General features: G+C 35.0%; 1 protein-coding gene across 1 annotated transcript in view; it reads right to left on the reverse strand.

The window, feature by feature from the left end:
- The window catches only part of LOC118192775 (uncharacterized), a 153,607-nt gene that overhangs the window by 27,461 nt on the left and 101,357 nt on the right, over positions 1–24,789 (reverse strand). The gene's annotated exons all lie outside the window — the stretch shown is intronic.

Here is a 24,789-nt window from a genome sequence, read left to right on the forward strand (position 1 = left end):
CCTGAAATCTTTGTAACAAATACTTAACCGAAATGTATTAGCGGGCCGCGCAAAATTGCTTCGAATGTGGTCCGCGGGCCACCAGTTTGAGATATCGTGTTCAGCGAGTTGCAAGTAATTTGTCTCTGATTAGTCAAAAATTAAATGTGTCATTTGCATGCGTCAAAATTACGATAAATTACTAGGCTTTAAAATTGAATTTTACGCTTTCCTCTCCTCTTTATTCTTCGTCACATATCCAATCCAGACATTTTATGCAAATTTCAATTAAAACACTTTCACTTTCGTTTTCAATCAAAACGATCAAAACGAAAGTGACATTTAAATACTGAAGTTTCTTAACTACAATTTATGTCTGATTACTCCCAATTTTAGAGAAACTCCCATTAATTTGAAGTTTTCTCTGCTTTGTTCTCCTACAGCATTTTGCTAGGTTCGTTAAGTGAATTCTGAAATCAATATTTCCATAGTTGGGATGGAATATTTCCAGGTGTCTGATTGATTACGCAGTCAGATCGTAATAATTACTTTTTTTAGGCCTACATTTGTAACTGCACAAAAACTAAAATCTTCTTAGCATACCTTCATAGTGTAATGACCAGCACGCTCGGCGCGTATTCGAGAGATCCGAGGTTCGAGTCATGGCGAGGGCGTTACTCATTTTTCACATCTACTGCTTGAAAATAACCTATTATCTCCTCAGTGGCGCCCGAACTAAAAAGGGTGGTGGAAGATGATTCTGCACCACCACGATTCGGGGATTCCGTCTCCTAGTCCCCAGTCGCCCTTTAAAAGGGTATAAAGGGGTATATATAAATTATTTCTTTCGCCTTTGTAGTGTAATGGACAGCACGCTCGGCGCGTATTCGAGAGGTCCGTGATTCGAGTCCTGGGGATGTATCATATTTTTCATGATACCTGTTTCCAAAATATCGTAATGACTCTACAAAATGTCTCTTCAGTTTGTGTTGCAATTGCGTACCCAAGTAGCAGCAAAACAATACCTTAATTCTTAATAATTTTATTAATCAAATCATGAACTCAATGTTAAGGATTCCATATATCACACTGTTTAGATTTCTTCATCACTTATTGTATGTCTGCTATTTCTCTTTAAAAAAAAATAGAAATAAATTTTCAATAAATGTAAACGAAATTTTATCATATTATTACAAGTTCGCTAACAAAAAACGTACGAAGAAAAGACACTTTTTTTACCTCCTTTTTTATCTGGGGCATCATTTCCGAAGTAGTTTTTCTCAGAAGTAGTATCAAGTGTGCGGCAAAGGGCTGAAAATGATCTTCCTTCGCGAAAAATTTAATGACTTTGTTTTTCTCTCCTCTTTTTAAGAAAATGTTGAGAGGTTATTACTAGATTCCGTTTTCGAAGCCAAATGGTAGCCAAAATCCGTCACTGAACAATTAAACAGAGAAGTAGATCACATGCTTTCTTGACCGCAAGTAACAGAATTCTGTTTCCTTGTTTATCTTTCAGCGAAGATCATATAGTTTAAAAAAAATCCTTTAAAATCTCCCCTCCGAAAAAAAGGAAATAAGATGGAAAATGCTATATACGTATTTTTGCTTAAAACCAAACAATGAAATTTAATTTCATATACCTAATGCACCGACCACCCGTTTCTGCTTTAATTGATGGTTTGGTTTAGTTGATTATGGCAAAGCATACGAGGGCTACCTGCCTAAGGGTACAAGGGAAGGGATGCCTGAAGGGGAAGGCTTTCTAAGGGAAACTGGCTCGTATACACGTCTCACATGGGGAAAATTACGAAAACGCCCATGCAGCCAGCCTATTCGTCTGGAATAGAACCCAGGTCGGAACTACCACCAGTGTTTGGCGATTTTACCACTCGGTCGCTGGTGGGCCTACTTTGATTGAATTGAAAATACGTAATAAAATTAATATTAGAAACATGTGACTAAATTCACAACAAGCTTAATTTCAACAACATTAAGCTTAATTTCATTTAACCTGAAACAGACAATCGATCAGGAGAATAACTGAAGTTTCAGTTATCTGCAATCCAGATAACCGAAATTCTGTTATCTTTTATAGTTTGCATATGAAATAAGAAATCACAGTGAAGCGAGCGAAGAATTTATCGTATATCAAATATGATCTTAAAAATATGATCACTTGGCGAAAGGTATGCATAACTGTCAAAGACAGAGAAATTGAGTTATTATAGAAAATAAGTCTTTTTTGGTCTTTCAAACTTCACTTTTAAGGTATTATGAATATCTTAAAATTTTATTGCTATTTGTATAATACTTATGAAGTTTTGTTAGAGTATTATGTATATTATTTTTAATGTTTAGATTTTATTTTCAGTAATAGTAGAAAGTGTTTGATTTTCTATTAGTCTCTTCATAAAACTTAAGGTTTAATCCCCGTTGCTCATCTTAGGACTATTTAGTAAATTCTTTCCTTTGCTCTTTGCGGTTTTGTGCTTTTTAGTGCCCTTTCCATTGTCGTAAATGTTTTACTATTCTAAAATCTCTTTAACTGTTCAATGACTATAATAATTTTGCATGAAATCAGAATACGCTGCATAAACAAAATTATGATGACGGACCTTAGTGACGAATAAATGGGTGGGACTAACTTTATGACATCTCAATGTATTCAAGTATTTTATGCTATGTGTAATTTAGTATTTCTACTGAAAATAACAATTCTGTTCTTGTTGTGTTGTGATTTACCTTACTTGTTTGACAGTAACATAAGAACAAGCCCACGAAATTCATCTTGGCAAGAAGTGTATGATTGCGCCTGTCTTTGGCAGATTCATGCAAGAAGTGCAAGATCGCGCCTGTCTTTGGCAGATTCAGGCAAGAATGCGTCTTGAGCGCCATACGGTTGAGAGTACGACTTCGCTTAGTTGGCCCCAAAATTTGATGGAGAGCAGGAGGTTGAGGATCCTATCCATCTTCCCCTACATCAACCTCTCGAGAGGAATTTCGGCTCGCTGCATATTTAGGGTGCTCCCAATAAAGCAAGCAACAATAAACAATGAAGCAAAGACATACAGATACACGTGTATTACGACCACCACATCGCGAAAGACCAGATGGGTCAGAAGAATATGCAATGGAAACATCACACTACTAACGGGGATGATAGCCTCTAGCTGAGAATGGCGAGGGAAGCTGGCAGTAGTGTCGTTGATCCCTCATTGCAGTAGTAGCGCACATTCATGCATGTCGGAGCTTATGCATGGATCAGAGAACATAATGGCCGTTTTGGTATTGATCAGACAGAAGAATTACCCAAAGAAGTATCTCTTAATCCAGACGGTATTGAAATTATCCTTCCATGACCTCGTTCAAATTTCAGACACCAACTAAAACAACTTGTTCCAAAATATTGGCAAGATTTATGGAATAATGTTTCACAGGGAAGACGCACATGTAATTTGATACCCAAAGTAAGCTTCACATCTTTGTACTCAAACTCTTCATTAAATAACTACTATATAACACGACACGAACCCTTCCCCATATATTTCTGCGCAAGAAATATGGCGAACTTCGACATTTGTATACTGTGTAGGGAAAACTTGATCATTGCATTTCCTCATACCCATTAACTGAGGATAACCACATAAAATTCCCACTCCACAAACTGATCTTCTGTCATTCCAAAGGTTTTTAGTTAAAGATAAACCTTGGTATCCGAAGTTTCAAAAAATTATACAAAGTGACTGGTGAACTTATAAACTGAAATAGCCTGCTCCAGCTTAACATTTTAAATTTATTTATTTTTAAAAACTCATTTGGTTTGTTGTACAAATTAATTTTTATATTCCGAAGTTTTGCAATCTCGTATTCTTACTATCCCCCCACCGGCCTAGCGGTAAAGACGCTGAACACTGGTAGTTCGGTCCGAGATTCGAATCTCGCGAACGGGCTGGCTGCATGGGCGCTTTCGTGGTTTTCCCCATGTGTAACGTGTATACGAGCCAGTTTCCCTTAGAAAGTCCTCCACGAAGGCATCCCCTCCCTTTAGGCAGATAGCCCTCGTGTGCTTTGTCGTAATTAAATAATCCAATTCAATCCAATCCATATTCTTAGTTACAGTGTTTTTTGATGATGTTCTCAAACGATTTGACCTCGTGGACACCTTTTTAGTATTTATTATTAGTGCAGTTCATTATAGCATTGTGTTCTTAGTACTTATTATATATATCTCATTATATCTATCTGTTACTTTTGTTACATCAGGAAAGATGCTCTGAATTTAATTTGTGAATTTCAAACTGTATTGAAACTATATTGTAATCTCTTTACGCCCTAAATCATTATTTTTTAATAAAGACTGGATACGGGGTGTACGGTGGGATTGCACGTTGTAACCAAATTAGGTAAACTCTAGATCCTTTGGAAAGCTTCAGTTGTTCATCCCCTCAACCTCTCAGCTTTCTTTATAAACTATTATGAAGCTTGCAAATTTATTTATTTATTTATTTTTAGGGTTAGTTAGTAAGGGAAAGCATTAGCACTTGACCCATTATACATCGTTGGTGTCCCCCATACTTTTACTTTCTAATTATATAAGCTGATCTGATATCGCTTTACAAGTGCAGATTATATACTATATCGCCAAATGTGCGAAATGGTTGTCTGGCTTAACTACACTTATCAGATGAGCTGAAAGTGAGTGTTAATTCACTTTCAACTTCCATTCGAAAAACAGGCGCAGAAGTATTGCAGCATAACAGAACTATTTTTTTTAATACCAATAGTTCCTCTCCTAGTTCTCCTAGAATTTGGGAATTTTTGGCATCATATGGCAAAAGCATGGTGAATTTTCCTTCGGTTCTCATTTGCAGAAACCAATTTCAAGCAACAACAAGATATCCCCCCTTCGATTGCGCTCCTGCTTTTACGAGTAAATTTCTCCCCTCATCCGCAGAAAAATAGGGTATTCCGTATTACATTTTCATATGTTTTCCAGCTATTGTCACTCTACTTGAATATTTGTTAATGGAAAGTACTAAATTGTGTAGTTTTCTATTTTCGATACTATCTGCTTTCCTTTATATTTGATTAATTCGTCAATGATGAAGACTCATTATTATTTAACAACTTCTAATTTATTGGGTCTATTTCAATTCTAAACTGAAAAAATCTTAGGTTTAAAATTAAGTTTGAAATAATGCATACATAAAAAGGAAAATTAGATCTGAAGCTTCCTAATCAGGATAATTTGGAAGCCTGAAATTTTGTGTGGGATATATATACCCACCTATTTTGTGTGGGCTACATATGAAATGTAGAATGATATGTACATTACGTATATATACATTTCATGAGTATATATATGAAATGTATATACACGTAAGAATATTACTCATATTTTAAACATGATACTCAGTTCCTAAAATTTAGCAGTGATCTTAAATTTTGAAACATTTTAGTTTCTTCACACACACACACACACACACACACACAAAAAAAAAAAAAAAAAAAAAAAAAAAAAATTAAAAAAATTTGCTTGACAAAATTATGCCAGAATTATGTGAATACTATCAAAATTATGTGAGCTTATCATGTTTATTTTCATATACACTTTTTTGTTTATGTTCAAAAGTAAAGAAAGTTTTTGCTACGATCTGAACGATAAATCCCAAATCACAGACTGTTTTATAAGCCGCAAAGAAAGCATATTGTTATTAATAATAACATATAATGTACTATTTTAACTCTCGTAATAAAGATTAATATGCAGTTTTAGAAATACCAACCAGACGAAACTATTGCTTCAAATAATCTTGACAAATATAACTGTTGTTTTATAATTTGTCTCCATATTGAAAACAGGAAACTGTTAAAAAAAAAAAAACGTTCTTAAGCAATAAAAATTTTTATACAATAATTCTTAAACCAAAAATAAAAAGAATTATAGCTGACAAATTGTACAATAAAGCACAAAATAATTTTTGAAATGGGAAACTTGTCAAAGATTCTATTCTATAGTTTTAGTGCTTTTCTAATCAGATGTATAGGTTTCTTCTAATGTTTCATTTCCATTTAAATGCCTTATAGATTGGCTGTCAAGTTTTGCGTCTTCGAAGGCCAATTAAAATTGGGTATTGGGCACGCTTGCTGAGAAATATCATATGTTTAGCTAGGAATATATCTTAGAATAATAAATACCAGTTATTTCAAGAATGAGGCAATGATTTTAGATAATCTATATGTAGAAGACGTGTTGGTGTATTTAATTATGGCAAAGCACACTAGGGCTATCTGCCTAAGGGAAGGAATGCCTTCGTGGAGGACTTTCTAAGGGAAACTGGCTCGTATACACGTTACACATGGGGAAAACCACGAAAACACCCATGCAGCCAGCCTGTTCGCGGGATTCGAACCTCGGACCGAACTACCAGTGTTCAGCGACTTTACCGCTCGGCCGCTGGTGGGCCCATATGTAGAAGAGGAAATTATGTGATTAAAAGAATGAAAACGTACACAAATTTGAAAAATCGAATCAATAATAAAAAAACCTAACTCATACGCGGGTCGGGGGGGGGAATCTTGAATGGTATCAATTGCTAGCCAACTGATAGTGGGGGCAATTGACATCAATGTGTTCTAAGCGTATAACGTTTTTTGATGGAAATTGCACATATACGTATAGAACATTCTGTTTGTCTTAACTCTCTCATTTTCCCATTTTAAGTTAGCACAAATCGCCATCTTATTTGCAGGAACTTACCACGTGCTGCAATAAATTGTCTGTTATTTAACAGACTTCTGACAGGAAACGTATCATATTGCTACCGAATTCAAAGAACTGAGTACGTGGGAAGAACCAAAAACATTCTCTGCTGGAGGTCATAAAAACACTCGCGAGTGAGTTTTCACGGTTATCGCCTTTCATGGAAGATTAGTTTTACAAATTTAAAGACGTCAGAGTTTTGAAACGTTCATAGAAGTGTTTGACAATGATTTATGACCAATATTTATGAATATATAACAAGTGAATTTACATAACGGGCAAATACCGCCTTTACTTGCGTAATAGATTCAACCTCGTTTTGAAGCATAAAAAATCGTCAAAAATTAACAATATTATGTGGTAAATTGCCCGCATAATAGTCAACGTCAGGCTTTCACATTGAAAAATTGGCAAAAAAAAAGTGCGACTATTACGTGAGTAAACACGGTAAGTTCTTTAAAACGTTCAAACGTAATAAAAATATTACGAATATTAACAATACCAGAAATCTGCGAATGAAATTATTTTAATGCGTATAATAATAGTTATAATGGTATCATTCATTCACTGCCAAAAAAAAAAAAATGTTTGAAATAATAATGCCACTTTCTTACATTAAAGTTGTAATGTTTATTATTGTCTGCTTTCAATTTTAGATTTTTAGTGTACAGTGCACATGTGTATTAGAATTTTACACTGAATCTTACAGCAGAAGGTTAAAACTAAAATATCAGTTCTAAATAAGTTATCCTGGCAAAGAAATATATTAACTTAAAGTATAAATTTTCTGACGTATGACAGTTTTATTTTTTAAGCAATATTTTTTACTCATTTGAGGCAAGCTAAAATAAACATTAAGTCTGATGTGTGTACCGCATGATTCCCTTGTACGGCCAGTTTAAATGATACCCTTTTAAACCTATTTCCTGGAACTTAATTAACCGGTTCCTCTACAAAAATCGAAAATGATATCAAAAATTTCAAATTTTAAATAAAATATCCCGATTAATTTTTGTGGTATGGGAGTCAAATTTCTCAGAGTTTTATTTTTTCATAATAAAAAAATTGGCATAAATGAAAATTTTTGAACAAGTTTTTTTTCTGATCGTCATATGGCTGGCGAATTTCCAGGCCAATCCAGCACATTTCACAGCATAAACTTTCTGACAGATTTCGAACTGTGGCATTGAGCCAATTCATACTGAAATGTTAAGACATATTTTTTTGGAGAATGCAGATTTTAGGTGTATTTAAAAAATAATGGTATGTCAGTGCTTGTCTTTGGGTTCCCACAAGAATTATTTTTCGTTTCTATTAGACTAGAAGTAACTTGGCTTCGTACTCTGAGATATTTTTTGTGCAAGAATTACAAAGCCCACAAATGCACAGATTTAAATTCTGCAAATGCACAAGATGCACAGATTTAAAAATGGATGCACAGATTTAAATTCTATGAAGTTTTTTAGATTAATTTTGTTCACTGAGAACCAACCATATATCTAAAAATAAAGCATATACTAGAATTATATTTCTTGATACAAGTTAATGTACCTGAATCAGCGCCTTAAGTCTACGTCGGAATTTTTAAATTTGAACTGTGTGCATAAAAAAGCTCGTGTGACAAGTTGAAGCAAAAGATGGTACTTGTGCACCCAAGCAGACTATTTGGTATCATAGGCCCTTGCTAATTGCTAAGGCTCCTCCCTGGATGGAATTCCGAGAGAGAATACTCCGAAGTGCCATCTTAGGGTCTCCCCCTTTCTCTAGCAAGAACCTCTCGAAAGAACTTCTGCTCGTCATGAATTTTGAGTGCCATCTTACCGCACAGACAGGTTTCGAAACCAAGAAAAATCATGGGTGCTATTTTACAAGCACCCATGTTTTTTCTTGGTTTCGAAACCGGAATCTTTCTTACGACAGTCCAACTCCTCGGTTGGTATAGGATATAGGACTTCCTGGCCACGAAGACCCTGGCCTCCCTGGCCTTCGACCCTCCTGGCCACGAAGTAGCCTCATGGTCAGAAAAAAAAAAACTGTGACACCCAAAAGGAAATTAACAAATACAAATAAGGAACAATATATAACAAACACTCACGAATATACAAACAAAAACTAACACAATGGACAACATCAGATCACAATTCCAATTACACTTCTATTTGCATTAATCAATTTGAGGACATCTTGTGCAAAACGTAAAAGAGCTTTGATGTCAAAATTATCATTATATATAGCATTATCAATTTTATAAAGCTTCCTTTGATCAGCCTAAGAGCCTAAGCTTTGATCTATCCTAAGATAGGACAGTCCTGCACGAAGTGTTTCGCGTCTCCAATGACATTGCAAAAAATACAAAGTTCATTATTTTGTAAATTGAATCTCTTTAAATAACAGGGAAATCTCCCGTGGCCCGTAAGAATTTGGTTTGGTACTTTTCCATTTTGCCGCCGCAAGCGATAAAGTCGCCAAAAATGGTACAACCGATACCAAACGAAATATCCATGTGTGTGTGTGTGTGTGTGTGATTATGGCAAAGCCTCGAGGGTTATCTGCCTAAGAGGAGGGATGCCTTCGTGGAGGACTTTCTAAGGGAAACTGGCTCGCATACACGTTACACATGGGGAAAACCACGAAAACACCCACGCAGCCAGCCCGTTCGCGGGATTCGAACCTCGGACCGAACTACCAGTGTTCAGCGACTTTACCGCTCGGCCGCTGGTGGGCCAAACGAAATATCCTCGCTGGTAATCAATACAAGTTACAGCCATTTCTAATCACATTGATTGTTTCCTTCAATACTGGTATACAATTACATAAAATTTTTACCCAGATAGTTCAGCTTTACACACCAAGGCCATTCACGTTAATTAAGTCAATTAGGATGCAATCACACCACTCACCCGAAGGCGAAAATATAGAAAAGGCAAAGTCACGAGGGCTCACGAGGGCTATCGAGTTAAATTCATCAATTCTAATGAGAATGCTTTAGCGAAGTAAAGCACTGCGGTTTTACATAATTTCGGAGTAAGCTATTCGTACGAATTGAAATAATTCTGACATTTAAACTTGTATTCGAAATTAAGATTTAACTTGAAATTAATGTGGATAATTACTGAGAGACTTAGATTTTTGTAGCGGAGTTTACGTAAGATGAGATCACTTGGGGTCACGTGATAAGAAACTGCGAATCAGGGTGTTGTACCATGAAAGCGGAGTAAATTCTTAAGTGTTTTTTTACAAAATTTTAAACGATTTTAAATGTTCATACTTTCAAAATAAAAATTTCTTAGAACTAACAATCGTTAACATTTTTACTGTGTGTTGTCGCCCATAATGTCTGCTTGGCGAGATTTGTGCCGGCGAAACGGAAAAGTACCTTTGGTTTAAATCAATGTTGTTAAAAATTTGCCATTTGGTTAGAAATTCTGATAATTTTCATGTATCCTTTATTTTCTGGTGAATTTTACCACCGGATTTTCCATTTCTCAGTACAAAATTTCTTCATATGTGTGATGGCCATCTGTTTCGATTCTGAAAGTTCAATAAAGGGGAGATTCTTATCTGAAGCTGCCTCCTCGGCCAGACAGTTGGCTCTTTCGTTTCCAATATGGCCCACATGATCCAGTACTGGGTTACATCTAACTAACCATTCAAAGTTTCAACACAATTTTTTATTTTTAACATAATAGGACTGGCGTTGTCTGGGCGGGAGAGAGACTGAAGCAGCAACAAACAGTCTGTGTAAATGTTAATCGCATTTCGAAAGATAACACATCTCTTAATTCAAATTAGGGCTTGAAATAGAGCCTCACATATTGCCTGAAAGACAGAGTTATAGTTGAGTTAAATCTAAATTTCATATTGTTGCGTTCTTTCTTACTTCTGACACCAGTTGTTACGTTATTTTCTTCCTTTACGTTCGTACGGGGTTCGTGCGGATTTGTAGTGAATAACGACGACACTTGATGAAGTATCGAAACACACTTTATTTACCAATATTAATCAGGACAGCTCCAAAACACTTTTACAGTCGTCGAAGATCTACAATAAACACGCCGGAACAATCAGCGACACAGCCTTCACACTGCCAGGCAATAACGGTGGAGACAGCTTCCTGCAAAGCACCAGAGTACACCTCCTGACTCTGCTTGGTCGTTCTCGGAACTCCACGTATTCTCGAGACTCTTCACGCTATAACTCGACGACACACGCGCACAGCTCCCGACTCTTCGGTTCAGTCGTTCCCAAAGCTCAACACGCTCTCTCGACGACGCACTAACCCCGATATACTACGAGACTCTGTCGGTGCACTCGACGACCCACTCGGCACTCGCTGCCCGCTGTCAACTCGATCGACTCCGCACGGATTGATTCTCCAGACGAGACACCAACTCGATACTAACTATCAGCTCGCTAGACGAGGCCCACACTCTTGCCATCTCGATGAGGCATTCTGACTGCGGACCAGCAGGGTTTATATAGGTTTCGGCTGGTGTTCGAGAACATTCTGGGCTAAACCGGTAAGAATTCGTTCCAGAAGGTTCTCCATCCGTCCATGGCATATCGCGGAATGTGGCAACCCTGCCTTATCTTACCATTTTATGGCAACCCTAAAACTGCTTTGCGGGGTAGCCATCTTACCACGCCTGTGCATTTCGTTGTAGTTGATTTGGACACTGAAGCAATATACACTAAATGCTGCTCCAATCTTGCCCTCGGTCCCAGAACCGTCTGTATGTACATCGTATGCACTTGAATCAGAAATCTCTTTGTCATAAAAGTATTCAATTCTTTTAGAAGGGTGCAATAATTAAATATTAAAATGCTCAAAAACATATTTTGTGACAGGTGAGAGGTGAGAGCAGGGTCCCGACAGCCGGGCGGCTTTCATTGACTATTCGGGTATCGTCCGAATCCCGCAACTGTCCAGTTGGTGTATTTAATTATGGCAAAGCACACAAGGGCTATCTGCCTAAGGGGAGTGATGCCTTTGTGGAGGACTTTCTAAGGGAAATTGGTATACTAAGTATACACGTTACACGTGGGTAAAACCACGAAAACTCCCACGCAGCCAGCCCGTTCGCGGGATTCGAGCCTCGGATCGAACTACCAGTGTTCAGCGACTTTACCGCTCTGCCGCTGGTAGAAAAAGAATATTGCAAACAGGGGCAGATGGAGGAAAACAGGGGTATTGCGGAATCCTACAATAGCAATGCTTATTATATAATATAAAGATACATCAAAAAGTGCTGTTACTATGTTGAATTACCACAATAGTAGTACATCGTATTGCATTATACATTAATAATGCACTATAATAATAGTCGATGCAGATACGATAAATTAATACGTATAATAATAAAATGTTCTTAACTCTACAGACACTGACTGCAGAGCGGTATCAATGCGCATTGTATAACCTATAGCTGTATATATTATACATTAATATTACATGCATACAATACATTAATACACAGATAACATAAAAGATGCATTCGGTATATTAATACACTATACATTAATAGTGCACTCGATTTAAGCCGTACAATAAAAAAAAAGTACCTAAACTCTACAGACATTTTAGAGAGCAATACCAATGAGCATTACGCAACTTATAGCTATATACATTATATATTAATAACGCATACACACGCCCATACATACATAACATGAAAGGTGCATTCGATACATTAATAGGTGCACTGGATATATTAGTACTTACAACAATAAAAAATTTCTAAATTCTACTGACATATACCAGTGCAAATTGTACAACTTATAACTATATATATAGTTATACAGGTACTTACGTATTATCGCAACCAGGCCAAAATTCGCATAAATTGCCAAATTTGGCGACCCTACTTACGGCAACCCTACGTGTTATACGTAGTTTTGTAAAAAGAGCATGTGGAGATTCACAAAATTTTCCTGCATTTTCGTGCAAATTTTTGTAATTTATGAGAAAATAGCAGTGTACATGGATAAAGTCAAGAGTGTGCGCAATGCCATTTTTGTGCAATTCTGGGATGTTTTTTTAAGTAAAAATAAGTCGACGTGTACATGGTTATGGCGAATACGGTCTTCAATCAGTGCTAATAGCCAAAAGATTTCCGCCGAAAAAATAATTCTGCAACTTATTCAAATTCGAAACCGGAAGGGTTTAATTGCTATTTAATATTTTAAAACAAAATAATATAAAAAACTGTATTAAAAATTATCTCTCATTAATAAATGCACATTTTCTTTCTATTTATACTTTTTTACTGAAACTTACAAATAGCGCCAACCTGGTTGCGATAATACGTAAGTACCTTATACGGTATACAATAGTACATGCATACATACATTACATTAATATATACATAAGATAAAATGTTTATTTCCCTATTCGATTCGATTGAGCATTAAAGTTATGCATTGACATTGCATTAACTGGTATAAAGATATTAATATCCACGAAGGATTGGGACTCCTATAGCTAGATGGGACCGTATTCCGCACTGCAAAGTTCAGTGCCTAGCGCATATTTTGTGACAATATAATCATTATACATTTTAAAATCAATTCGGTTGGTGCGTAACATGAATTTGTCCAAAAAGAATTCGTAGAAAATTGAAAGGGGCGGACATCCGGCCAAGACAAACGCAGCCACGGTGGGAACTGTTCTGAAACATCTCGTAATCGCTAAAGCACAAGCTCTGTGTATGTTATCAAGCTTAAGCCTCAACCTGACAAGCTCCCCTGCTCTATGATCCCAGCGCCTATGCCGTACATGATCATTGGCAAAATAATATTCTGGTAGATAGATAACTCAGGAAGGGGGATTTTGTTGCTAAGACGTTGGTTGAAAAAGTCCTTTTATAATACAATAGAATCTGTTCGTCGTTGCAGGTCTTTAAAATGTTTGACGAAATTCAATTTATAGTCAACAATAACACCCAAAAATTTTATACCTTTAACGAAACGTATTCTTTTCCCTAAAAACCTCAGTCGTGGTGTTCTAACGTTCCTACCACCTCTGAGGAAAAATAAAGCGTTTGTTTAAGTTTCAGTTTTAATTAAATTTCAGTTTTCTATTCCTTTGCAAACTTTCTAAAGTGTTATTTAAAGATCTCTCAATTTCCCCCAATGAATCGTGTTTAATCGTCAGCATAAGCGTAAATCTTAACATACTAGGGAAGTTCACATTTTAATAATTTGTCAATAATAACATTCGAGAACAGGGATAGTGGGCAGCATTTATATATATTAAAAACTGAATCCTTATTTTTATCACTAAAACAATTGAACATGATCTTCCTAATCGGTTGGTAATCAATTCCGTATGGATATATCATGTATACCTGAGGCGGAGGCCAATGGGCATTTGTCACTAACCACTATACTGTTTGGGCGGCTGCTCATGTGATAATAATATTAATCTACACTCACGTTTGTGAAAATTGCAACACCAAGAAGGAATCGTCATAATTGAATGCAATTTAATACACAGTTGAGTGGTAGTGGTACAAATAAATGATTAAATGTTCAAAGCAAACAAACAAGAACAAGAGATCAGAATCAGTATTTTGTGTGGCCACCACGCGCCGCAATAAGTGCTGCTACACGACGTGGCATGGAGTCAAACAAAGTTTGAATGTCTGACTGAGGAAGAGCATTCCATATCGTTTGTACGCGTACCCAAAGTTCGTCTGCAGACGCAACAGGACGAGGATCACGAGCAAGACGCCGACCAATGACATCCCACACATGTTCAATTGGCGACATATCCGGGGAACACGCAGGCCAAGGAAGAAGCTGTACCTGCTGCGCTGCAAAGAAGGATTTAACAATCCGAGCAGTATGAGGGCGGGCATTGTCCTGTTGAAATACAGCGCCTGGCAAGCTTTGAAGGAAGGGAACAGCTTCGGGCTGTAGAACTTCACGGATATACCGGTTGCTGTTCAGATTGCCCACAATTCGTAGCAATTGAGATCGTCTATGATATGCTATGGGGCCCCAGACCATAACTCCGGGTGTTCGTCCACTGTGGCGTTCGATAATGCACTCCGGAAGGTGGCGTTCACCGGCATAGCGTCTGACACGAATGCGGCCATCATGGTACCACAAATTAAAGCGGGATTCGTCAGAAAACACGACATGCTGCCAATCAGCACGCCAGTCTCTATGCTGATTGGCCCATTGTAGCCGCAGGCGGCAATGGTCGTGCGTTAGGGGGATCCTGTATAAAGGAGTCCGTGCGCGCAGTCCACACTGCAGCAGACGTCTACGAATTGATGAAGCACACAATGAAACACCTGTAGCTATTGACCACAGTGCTGCCAATTGTCTAGAGAAAGCTGTACGGTCCGTCCGCGCCATGCGGACCAGGTGTCTATCATCGCGAGCTGACGTCACATTTCGGGGTCCACTCCTGGATTTCCGAGTTGTCCGACACTAGTCCGTCCACTGCTTCCAAACGCGCATCACTGTGCTGCTGTTACGCTGCACACGAGAGGCTACTGCACGATACGACAATCCAGCTTCACGAAGGCCGATGATTCTCCCTCGTTCAAACTCTGTAAGTTGTTCAAATCTCGCTCTCTTTCGTCGATGAGCCATAAGTACAGATTGAGTTAACGTTTACCACTAGCAGATAACCACCGATAACCATACACGCCTCGCTACAGCCGTCTATTTATTCGGATCCATCAGCCGTTCAGAGGGCGTTGCTCAGCATACGCATGCGCTACGGATTTGCAATTCTAATCATTTGCATATCATGCGCTACTTTGCATTTCCTGAAAATTTCAGCTCACTCGCGTAAGTCCTTCATGGTGTTGCAATTTTCACAAACGTGAGTGTATATTCCGGAAGTGAGATAAGGGTTAAAGTGTTGCCTGAATGTTAAAAGCACTTGATAAATTGACCATCGAAGTTTACCTGTGATAACCGATTATGAATGTGCTTATTAATAGTAACAAACCCCCATCTCAGAATTTCCTGGGTTCACCTCAAGGTGCTCGATTACTATTAAAATTTGAAAAGCTTCATCGATAGATGAAGCATGCCTTTGTTAGATGGCAAACACGACAGGATCACATCATCAACACAGAAAACGACCTCAAATGAGATATTAATTCAAAAATTATACTAAATGAAAAATTAAGAATATTAATGGACTACGGATGGATCCCTAGGAAATCTTTCAAGAAAGGAGAATATAGGTTGTTCCATTTTTGCATTTCGCTTGAATTTTCTTCTGTTAAAGATATTCTCAATTCAGTCCAGTACATTTGTGTAGATTCGTAGGTGACTCAGCAGACAAACTAGCTTTTCCTTCTAAATGTGGAGAAATACTTTCTCAAATCAGCAAGTATGATAAAGGCGCATTTTATAGGTTCGGTCTGAATACCACTGGTGGGTGAAGTAAAAGATTCAAGTGATAGTATCGTGTATTGGTGTATTTAATTATGGCAAAGCACACTAGGGCTATCTGCCTAAGGGGAAGGATGCCTTCGTGGAGGACGTTTTAAGGGAAACTGACTCGTATACACGTTACACATGGGGAAAACCACGAAAACGCCCATGCAGCTAGCCCGTTCGCGGAATTCGAACCTCGGACCGAACTACCAGTGTTCAGCGACTTTACCGCTCAGCCGCTGGTGAACTGATAGTATCGTGAAATGATCTGTAATTAGCATGATACAATTCTAGAGAAATATTTTGGTACACGATGTGTGTCAACTAGAAAAACTTGAAAATTAAATTGAAGGTTTCAAATCATTATATCATACTAACTAGCAAAATCACTGAGAGACTATATTTAACACAATGCTACACAAAAAAATAAATAAAGTAAAATAAAATAGAACAAAAGACCTTAAAGCTTTCAGATTTTATATTACGACCAAAGAGGCTTTTTATTTAACGTTCCGTGTGTTACCTTTATTTATTAAATATCATGTTTTTCGCATTTAAATTTAATTGAACAGCAATTCAGGTTTCAGATCTTTATATCTTACTAACAAAATCACTGAAAGACTATATTTAACACAATGTTACACACACACACACACACACACAATAATAATAATAATAATAATAATAATAATAATAAAGTAAAATAAAATAGAACAAAATTAAAAACCTTAAAGCTTTCAGATTTTATATTACGGCCAAAGAGGCTTTTTTTAACGTTTCCTGTGTTACCTTTATTCGTTAAATATCATGTTTTTCGCATTTAAATTCAATTGAACAGCAGTATCACAAAATAATTTAAGAGTATATCTTTAGAATTTCCGATAAACAGTCTCGCGCTCTAGAGATAAAATGGCTTTCTTTTTTTTTTTTCTGTACAGTACTGCTATTGCTCGCTTTGAAATCGTTGACTTTTTTAAACAAAAATTCTTTAATATTTTACAAAGTATGACATAGGAAAAAAAAAAAAAAAAAAAAAAAACCAAATTCCTAATCTGGGCTTCCAAATACCCATATTTGAATGGAGGACCACGTTATTCAAAACTAGATGTCTCTAGGTACCGTTGTTTTTTCATAGTGTGAGAAAAATACATACATTTATGCAGATTCTTCATTATTTAATTCATTCAAATATAATACAGACCGATATTTGGTGACTACAATTTTAAAAGTGAAACGCCACAAAATGCCAAAACGAAATTAATAGCCCTTCTGTGCTAACGCCCTTTCGGCTAATAAAAGAGAAAAAGAATTAGAAATGAGCATTTTACTTATTTTTCAACAGAATTCATTTAATTTTTTAGGCTTTTATTTAGGAATACGCAAGTAAAAATTAGTACGAGAGCTCATTATGGATATTGATCTATTTGAAACAAAGCATAACGAGAGGATAAGTAGCATCAAAAAGCAGTTAGAGAAACAAATTTTACTATTGATGAAAGCAGATCTGCCTTAATTATGCTAAAATACGTAAGTAAAAATTAGTATGAAAAAGCTCATCATGGCTATTGATCTGTTTGAAACAAAGCATAACGAGAAAATAAGTAGCATCGAAAAGCAATTAGAGAAACAAATTTTATTATTGATAAAAGTAGGTCTGCCGTAATTATGTAAAATACTGAGCATCTCGTTGGAAGATGTTATCCACTTCCTTTTTTTTTTTCGCTTTTGTAGTCTACACTTTCATGAAGGGACTGTATATAATGAAATATCTAATATATGTTTAATTGCACTGAATTAGGTTTGATTTGGTTCGAGCCTCGGACCTGAAATACCAATGTTTAACGACTTTACCGCTCAGCCGCTGGTGGGCGCACTGAATTTAGGAAATTAAGGTAAACTAGATCTTCAACTCATTTAGTAAGAAAGAGAGTTTTTAAGGTATGATTGATTTGAAAGATTTGTAGAAATGCTTTGAAAATGAAGAGTATATGCATAGTAAGAAAAATTACATTTGTATGCAAGTGAGCATAAAAAAGGAATAAGCTATGAAACTGACGTATTATTTTCTGAAATTAAAATTTTAAAAATTAATGATAAAAGTGTAAAGTTTTAGTGATGTAAATAAAGTAAAAATATTATAACTGTCTTGCACCATATAGTTTTCATTCTTACGTCTATCTTCCGAATCACTAATTTAATGCAATGAGATTTATTTTACAGTTTCATCCTAAATCGAATTAAGGAATTAAATTTTATTTTTGTCAGATTTTCTATTGTTTTTGTAGCTTATAGCAAGTTATAGCAGAACTCGCAATGTATAAAATTGCTCACACCATACCTTTCTGCACTTTTTAAATTATTTTTTCACATAGATGGTTAAGTTTGCGTTCTTATTATAACAACGAAAACAGTGAAATACACAAGAACGTTTCAATTTTATACATGCATTTTTTCTGCTATATTCAACAAAATGTGTATTCAACAATGCCAATAATGACTTAGAAGTCAAAAAAAAAAAAAAAAAAAAAAAAAAAAACCAGCGTTATATTTTCAAATTTTAACAGGACTAGTTTCGATGGTTTTACCGAACCACCATCCTCAGCTTCAAAATCTGTTGGTGTGGTCTGTTGAGTGGCGCGATCTGTTGAGAAAATTCCTCAACAGATGGCGCCACTAGCTTATTTTCTGTCCAGGTTTTCTTATCCTATCTAATCATTATATCCTATCTCGTTCATTTGCGCTTTTGCCGCTGAGGATGGTGGTTCGGTAAAACCATCGAAACTAGTCCTGTGAAAATTTGAAAAGATAACGCTGATTTTTGTTGTCTGACTTCTGAATTAGTATTTGGTCGGTGTGTTATTGTGTCTTAATGTCAATAATAGTTTATGTAGGAAATGCCTAAACTAAATTGAACAGTCATTGTGACAATATACATATTTCTATCACGCTTTCGGGTTTTACGTTAATTCTAAATGAAAAGGCTGAAATGGGAATCGTTCTTACCTATCCTATCAACAAAGGGGGAAACGACACGATTTCTTTTAGATAGGCCTCAAATGGTAAAGCATAAAATAGGACATAACCCATAAAACAAAGCGGATATTTTTCATTTCTCTCCCCTACCCTTAAAAGTAAAAATAATCTTTGGATTTCTTTCGTAAGCAGAAATGGGACTAATGAATGTCTTTTGCAATGTGGGTGATAACCTGCAATACAGCATGCGATAAAAGAATTATGTGATCAAAATGTTCATATCACTGGTATATAATGAACGCTGCATTTAAAATCAATAATTATTCATGAGTAGAAATAATATACACAGTAGAACTTGAAAAATATCCAGACGGACTTGTGCATTGCATCCAATTACTTGAAAAATCTGCGTAAGTTTCCTTTTAGATCAAAACACAAATGCGAGTCATGGAATTTAAGTCTATCTCTTAGCGCATATCTTTGCTATAAAGATAATGAAGTTAAAGAGAATAAAATATTGTACCACATAATTAAAAATACAAAACACAAAATAAACATGCTGATAAAACTTAAAAAATGAAATAAATTTTTGGGTAAATATTCAACTCTATTACATCTCAACTAAAATTAAAAAAAAAAAAAAAAAAAAAAAAAAAAAAAAAAAAAAACTGCGTTTAATTTTGCTTAAGCTTAAAACTAAAAGTATCCCCCCCCCTCATTTTAGTCCAAAGGGATTTCAGTCCCGAAGGACTATTGCTTTCGTTTTGGCATTTTGCGTCGGACTCATAAACGTCGGTTCACTTTTCAAACTGTTGCCACAAAATATTAGAGTCCTGCATTATATTTGAAGAAATTAAATAATGAAAAATCTGCATAAATGATTGTCTATTTCTCGCATTGTGATAAAACAATGGTACATAGAGCCATCGAATTTTGAATGACGAAATCCTACTGCGAATAGGGGCATCTGAAATCCCAAATTTGGAATTTGTTTTATTATAGATTTTATATTTTGTAAAACTTTAACGAATTTTTGATTTACAAACTCAATGCTTTAAAAGCGAGAAATGGCAACGTTATATAGAAAAAAAATACTTTTATCTCCAGCTCGCAAGACTGTGTATATCGGAAATTCTAAAGATATGCTTAATTTAACATTATTTTGCGATATTGCTCTTGAACTGAATTTTATGGTTTAAGTGCAAAGAACATGATATTTAATAAATAAAGGTAACACTCAAAACGTTAAAAAAACGCCCCTTTGGACGTAATTTAAAATCTGAAAAATTTCAGATTTTTTTTTTATATGTATTTTTTTTTTCTTTTTTTCCCCGCACTAAAACATGACAAAGAAATTATTGTTATAAAGTTTATTTTCACTAACATGTTAATTCTTTGTTGCATCTTCTGTTTCTTAAAGACGGCCTTCCTTCAGTAAGGCCCTCCTAGACTCGTTGATACCATATTGTGGTAGGGGGATTATTCAGTTATGGTAAAGCACACGAGGGCTATCTGCCTAAAGTGAGGGATGCCTTCGTGGAGGACTTTCTAAGGGAAACTGGCTCGTATACACTTTACACGTGGGGAAAACCACGAAAACACCCATGCAGCAAGCCCGTTCGCGGGATTCGAACCTCGGACCGAACTACCAGTGTTCAGCGTCGTTACAGCTCGGCCGCTGGGGGTGGGCGCAAGTTTTAGTAGGAGCTTCTCATTTTTACATGAGGCGTAACATCACCTTTACACAAATAACCAACGTCCAAATGAGAAATCCGCTTGCAGTCTTCGTATTTGTACACAATGTGACCTGTTTTATGCGCATGGAATGCTAATGCATATTCAGGCCAGCATATAGTACCTTTAATGCAAATTTTAAGTTTGCTGCATGCCGCATTCATGGTATAACAGTTTTAATGACCAGCAGTGTATTTAGTAAGATGACGCAGAGGAAGTTAGAATTGGTTCGTTTGGAAACTTTAATGCGGCTTTAGCTAAACTACGACCAGAAATCATGGCTGCCAAGACATTAAGTGGATTTGGCAACCGGTAGCTTAGGTATGAGCGATTATTTGGAAAAGGGCTGTTTTACGCAGTTGGTGCTAAAATACATAACTTTGATGCCTTTAAGGCAGCACTGATTAAAGGATATCCACTTATATCATACTGCACGTTAATTAAGCAATTTATTAAGATTTAGAATTTTGCTATGACTTCTGTTTTCTTTAGTCCTCACCAGAATTCAAATTAGTTGCTTAAGTAGTTAAATCAAGGGTTTTGAATGTTTTAAGTAGAGCTTTTGGCTGCTTCGCTTGCAGTGTACCTATTGAAAGGTCTGCCGAAGATAATTTAGCTTTAACTATTTTATTAGACGACGTCAAAAACGCATCATTAAAATATTTAAGCCAACTTAAGGAGACCATTTTGCGTAGTCTCCGATTACGTTATTTGAATTAATGTTATTTTAAATACCCTTAGGCTGAGATTTTTTTATAAGCACATATGACGCCATTTCTTTAATTTTATTTAATAAAAGGCAATTTAAACTCAAGACTCTCTCATATCGATACTGGACTGATGATTCATTTGTCAGTCTAATAGCGTCTTAAGGATTTTAAACTTACACAATTAAATGATTCAATTTGCACAACTAAAACCCTACACAATGGTTACAGACATTGATGAAATCATAATGAAGGTAACTTAAAATATTACAGAGAATTGATTACCAGGAATATTAACAATTAAAAAACAAAGCACAGTTTGGAAGCAGAAATGATGATAAGCTTCTGAAGACTGAAACTAAATGAATGAAGATTAGACAGCAATTTATTAAGATTTTCGTCTTTTTTTTGCGAAAAGACAAAAACTCGGATTTGAAATGGATGGTAAATTGATATTTTTTTGCTGACGGTATGCAGAAATATCGTTTAAATTAAATTCACAGAAGGGTGAATTATACAAGGTGTTTTAAAATGATTATACGAACAACTATCTTTTGAACGACTGGTTTTGTTAATAGATTTTTTGTTCCTTGATAAAGTGCTGGTTCTAGATATTACCAAAGTCGGTGCCAATGGCACATTTTACGAGAAGAAATATTATAAGTAACAGAAAATTAATATTAAACAAATAAAAAATCTAATTTTCTATTATTTTCTGTTTATATTTTTCACAGGTTTCACGAAAAATGTCTGCCAAAGTTACTCCGAGATGCATAATTTTTAAAATTTTCTCTGAGAAGCAGTATGCATGCGATACAAGATAATCCTGTCTTCCGAAAAACGACCAGTATGTAAGAAGATTATTTTTCATTACACTATCCCTTATTTATGATTAACACTGTCGTTTTGCTCTTTTGAACTATCAATACTCCAAGTTCGAAAGTTGAGTTTCAGCGAACTTTTAGAATTCATTTAACATTTAGAAATGAAAAGTTATTTTACTTTTCCCTTTCAAGTTTTTAAAACTAATATGTAATGCTTACATGGAAATATGATCTTTCCGTGGTCATTAAAATTGACTCTGTAAGTGAGAGTAAGCATTTGTGATCTCTTCATTCACAGTTTTCAATCTGTTGATTGCGTCAAACTTGGAAGTTACTCAAGGTAAAGTTACATTTTAAGTTATCAAATTCAGACTTAACTTTAAAAAACTACTAAATTTAGAAATATGTAAAATATTTAAGTTTTTAAACTAATTCTAGTATTTTCTTTTATTTTCAAGAATATTTTTCAGTTATTAAAATCAGCCTCTTCACTATTGTATCTTTTGTGCGTAAAGATCCATTGACTCTATTTTTTCTTATCTATATACTTATTTCATTTCGCTTGTAACTTTCTTCATAAATATTTAATGCAAGCATCATCACATCATTTAGAACTAGACTTCATAAATGCCACATCTACTAATTTTTCCAAATGTTAATTTTATAGCTCATTAACAAGTGTAACAAAATCTGATGTGGATACGACATGACTTCCTTATACGGCCTATTAAATTATACACAATTTTTGCTGCTCTTTATTTACACTTATTTCCTCAAATTATTCTAACTTGAATTACCGATTGCACGGAGCCAGTTGAAAATGACATTAAAATATTGAAAATTTTGAACTTAAATATTTTAATCATTTTTTGTCGTACGGGAGTCAAACGTCTTGTATTTTTATTTTTTTATAATAAGTATAAAACTTTACCAAGTATAGGAACCGGGAGATTGCATTAAGTTAGATTTCATTATTTATCGAAAATTATTATTTTTTTTTTTTCAAATTTGACATTGCAAAAACAGGAATATTGTCGTCATTATGACTTATTATTATGACTGCGAAAATAAGGGTCGGCTTGGTACTTTTTAGCAGAATAAGAGGGTGGATGTATAAAGATATATATATATATATATATATATATAAGTTCCATCTTCTTTAAGGTTTAAAGGACCAGCCCGTACGTTGTTATAATTTTTGACTAATAGCAGACCGCTATTTATTTTATTCTATTTTGATTTTGATTTTAATTTTACATTGCTCGGAGTTGCAATTGCTTTTGACACCCTAATGTGTATTTCAGAGGACGCGTCGGGAAAAAGGAACAGAGCAGTGAAGCTCCAAAAAAGGATTTTTCCAAAAAAGATATATTCGGGAATACTAATGTTCTTTCATAAAAATTTTTTCGCGTTAAACAAGAGCTTCAATGGTCTGTTTCGGCGAAACGCGTAATGGTATTTAAACTAGTTCGACAATCAGTTTTTTTCCCTTGAAAAGCCAATTGAGAGTGGGTTAATTTACCATTTTCCGCTATTTAATTATTGTATTTTGTATTGTTGCAATTTGTGTCTTCATTTTAATTTTTAATATTTACTTTTTATGTATTGGCATTTTTTCAATCTATGTTTTTTATTTGTACTTTCCTTATATATTTTTTTCCGTCGATCTATTTTTCATGTGAGTTAACTTTTCATATATCACAACGATCAGATTAATTTTTTTGTGCATTAGCAAGTCTTCCAGCATTAATTTTTGGCAGTTTTTTCGCGTGTTTACAGTTTTTTTCCAGTTTTTCCAGACAAATTTCTTCTTATATTTGTAATACTGCGTTAAAATATTTCGTGGAGCTACAGCTCCTGGTAACTTTTTAGCAAGATCGCTGCAATGTTTCTACCTACTACTATTATTTCATATCTTTTTGCAGCATTATGCGCAAACGTTTTTGAGACCAAATAGGTCTTACGTCTAATTACTTGTTAGCTTTACATTTTCTTTTTCAATATATATATATATATATAAATCAGCTTTATAATTTAATTTTATAATTAATTTTATGTAATATTTTACATAAAAATATGTAAGATTAAAAATTATATAAATAAGCTTTATAACTTAATTTAATAATGCATCTTTATTTTAAAATTAAATTATAAAGCTGTTAAACTAATTTTATGTAATATCTTACATAAAAATATGTAATATAAAGAATACATAAATCAGCTTTATAATTTACTAATACATCCTTATAATTAAATTAAATTGCAACACTATTCTTTAAATTATAAAGCTATTAAATTAATAAACTTATAATTCTATTAAACTATAAGCTTTATAATTTAATTTAATGAATTTTATGTAATAGCTTACATAAAAATTATGTAAGATGAAAATATATAAATCAGC

Source organism: Stegodyphus dumicola, chromosome 12 (assembly GCF_044657685.1).
Source record: "Stegodyphus dumicola isolate Sdum_Otavi_A_Nest chromosome 12, ASM4465768v1".
NCBI classification, from domain to species: domain Eukaryota; kingdom Metazoa; phylum Arthropoda; class Arachnida; order Araneae; family Eresidae; genus Stegodyphus; species Stegodyphus dumicola.